This window comes from Crocuta crocuta, unplaced genomic scaffold, assembly GCF_008692635.1.
Source record: "Crocuta crocuta isolate KB4526 unplaced genomic scaffold, BGI_CrCroc_1.0 scaffold811, whole genome shotgun sequence".
NCBI classification, from domain to species: domain Eukaryota; kingdom Metazoa; phylum Chordata; class Mammalia; order Carnivora; family Hyaenidae; genus Crocuta; species Crocuta crocuta.
Genome location: NW_027530352.1, coordinates 386369 through 389017, shown reverse-complemented (window position 1 = coordinate 389017; position 2649 = coordinate 386369). Strand labels below are relative to the sequence as shown.

Here is a 2649-nt window from a genome sequence, read left to right as displayed (position 1 = left end):
GCGCTGGGGCCCCAGCCGCACCTGCCGCCCCCGCCCCCTGTTCTCCTGCGCTGCGGGGACACGCGATTGCTTTCCTGCCGCCCGGCTCCTTGGGGGTCTGTCACTGGGTCACCCACTGCAGCTGAAAAACAGCAAGGACTCCTTTCCTGGGTGCGCAAGTAGGTCGTTCTGGCGCCGGGGTGCGGCTGGTGAAGGCACCCGTCTCGGACCGGAGACCCCGCTTTTCCCTCTCAGGGAACGTTTTCTGCAGGCCTGAGTCCACGCAGACCACCTCCTCAGAGAGGGAGAGTGTCCCTGAACTCCTCCATTCGGGAAAATGATCCCCTGTTGTAACACAGACATACCCTTAGGGTTTTCCTTTCTTAATCTTGAAAAATGGGTCCAGAGCTCAGGGTTCGGGCTGGAAACTGTCAAGGACCATCGATACAGGATTGGAGGAGCGTGTATTTGACCTCGCAGGTAGTGGCGTGCCCTTGGTAGGTTATGTGCGGGTATAGTCACTCCGCGGGGTGGGGGACCAGATTAGGGACCCCGGTGAGGGATGTGCTGGGCTCGCCTCACTGGGAGGTGCGATCAGTCAAGCTTTCCGAAAATAAGCCTCCAAAGGTTTGGGAAAATCTGAGTTCACTTACAAAAAGGAACGGGTGCGCAGGCGTGCTGCTGACTGAAAGTTGAAATTTATACTTTCCTCTCCTACCTATAAAACGGGGATAAAATAGTAGTGCCTACCTCCTAGGATTGTGTTGATAAAAGTATGTGCTCGAAACAAGTTTATATATTTATATATGTTTAGAATGACGCCTACCTGACACAGAGTAAGGTTAGTAAAGGTTCGTATAGGGAACACCGGCTGGCTCAGTGATGAGAACATGTGACTCTTGATCTAGGGCTTGTGAGTTTGAACGCCACGGTAGGTGCAGAGGATATTTTAAAAGTAGATACATTTTGCATAAGTACACACTACTGTGATTACTATCACCATGAAGTTTGCTGAAATTCTTAAAAGCATGTGCACACATCACCAGCCTGGTTTGGCGGAGACTGAGGTAAAATTCACACGTGTCAATTGCTACTTTCCTCCACAGATTTGGAGTTCGGTGTTATCACACAGAATTAAAGGCATTGGCTTATTTCAGGTGTTAGAAATATTCCTCTTTTTTTTTTGAAATAAGTAAAATTGGGGAGGGAGGGTAAAAAAGGTTAACATCCCAAATTACAGCAAAAATCAGACAGGGCTGCGGAGGTGAGTGTAAACGAATGTCAACCCAAACCAGAGCCTAAAATTTACTGATGTCGATTTCTTATTTATTTATTTATTTTTGGCAGCTGAAATTTAAAACTCGGTGAAACACTTCAGCTCATAGAAGTTTCCTTATTCATGTATTTCAGTTGGTGTTTAGTGATAACTCATAGCACAGCTGATTTGGGTCTGGTTGTTTATAATTGTTGCTACTGTTGGAAAAATTTGGGATCACATTTTGAAATTAAACTGTTATTCATTCTCACAGAATGAGCAGGTTCCCAGAGCACCAAGCTGCTTCTCTCCCTTGCCTAATTTTGCTGCCTGGACAACCTTTTCTTTCCCAAAGAGGGAGACCCACGATCCCAGGCCTCAGTAGCCCTGATTTTGCTAATTACCCTATTTCGATCTGAGGCTCAGGCAGGAGAGTTTTCAGGTCCCCTCAAAGTCGTGGTGTCAGCATCAAATCACCCTTATTGTCTAGTGTGATCCTAAAGCGTGGCCCTAATGGCTGCCTTTGTCTTTGTGTCCATGTTTTCTGTTTCTTCTTAGTACCTCGTCCAGACACTTGGACCTAATCCTGGAGATCTAAGGACATGGACTCTTGGAACAAACCATTTCATTCTGGCCAGGCCCCTCCTACAGACTGTCTGCGGCCGCCATCGCCTACCTGCTGACAGATCCCCACCCCCACCGTATCAGTAGCTTGTCTAGGTCTCCAAACATCTTTGTTCATGTCTCATGTCTCACTACTGAGACCCTCACACCCTCTTTAACCAGACACATTGCTGAAATCTTCGAGGAGCCGCCTCCTGACTGCTTAGCTGGACATGCTCCGGGCCTGCCACCACCTCCTCGCTCGGAGCTGTCTCCCCTGGCCGCTGGGTTCCTCCTGATTCCTGCAGTGGCCCCCACCCCAGGGCCGCCCTCCAGCCTCCCGTCCCCGCCCTGTAGGCCACATTTTGACTGCGTCTGCAGTGCCAACATAAATTTATGTTTAGGAGAAGAAACAGGGGCCCAGTGTAATTAAAGTGTGTTTAAAACCTAAAGATCCACACTCATTATGGTGGTTATTACCAAAAAAGAAAAAGAAAAGGTGCTGGCAAGATATGGACAAATTGGAACTCTTACCCATTGCTGGTGCGAATGTAAAATGATACAACCCCATGGAAAACAGTGTTGTGGCTCCTTGAAAAATGAAACCTAGAATTACAATATGACCCAGCGATTTCACTTCTAGGTATATCGTCAAAAGGGTTGAAAGTGGGAACTTGGGCAGCTGCAGTGCCTGTGATGCTGTATCATCCTGTGTGACTCCACTTACCCGAGGAATAGCCTCCAACAGTCAACTTCAGAGACAGAAAGTAGAATGGCGGTCACCAGGGGCTAACAGGGATGGGGTGGAGGCC

The 2649-nt window shown here is 48.3% G+C and overlaps 1 long non-coding RNA gene across 1 annotated transcript in view; it reads left to right on the top strand.

The window, feature by feature from the left end:
* The window catches only part of LOC144232853 (uncharacterized), a 9442-nt gene extending 7106 nt beyond the window's left edge, over positions 1-2336 (top strand). The window contains exon 3 of the long non-coding RNA XR_013335547.1: positions 1793-2336. This is a non-coding gene — a long non-coding RNA (uncharacterized LOC144232853). The remainder of the gene's footprint in view (positions 1-1792) is intronic.
* Positions 2337-2649: the final 313 nt, after the last annotated feature.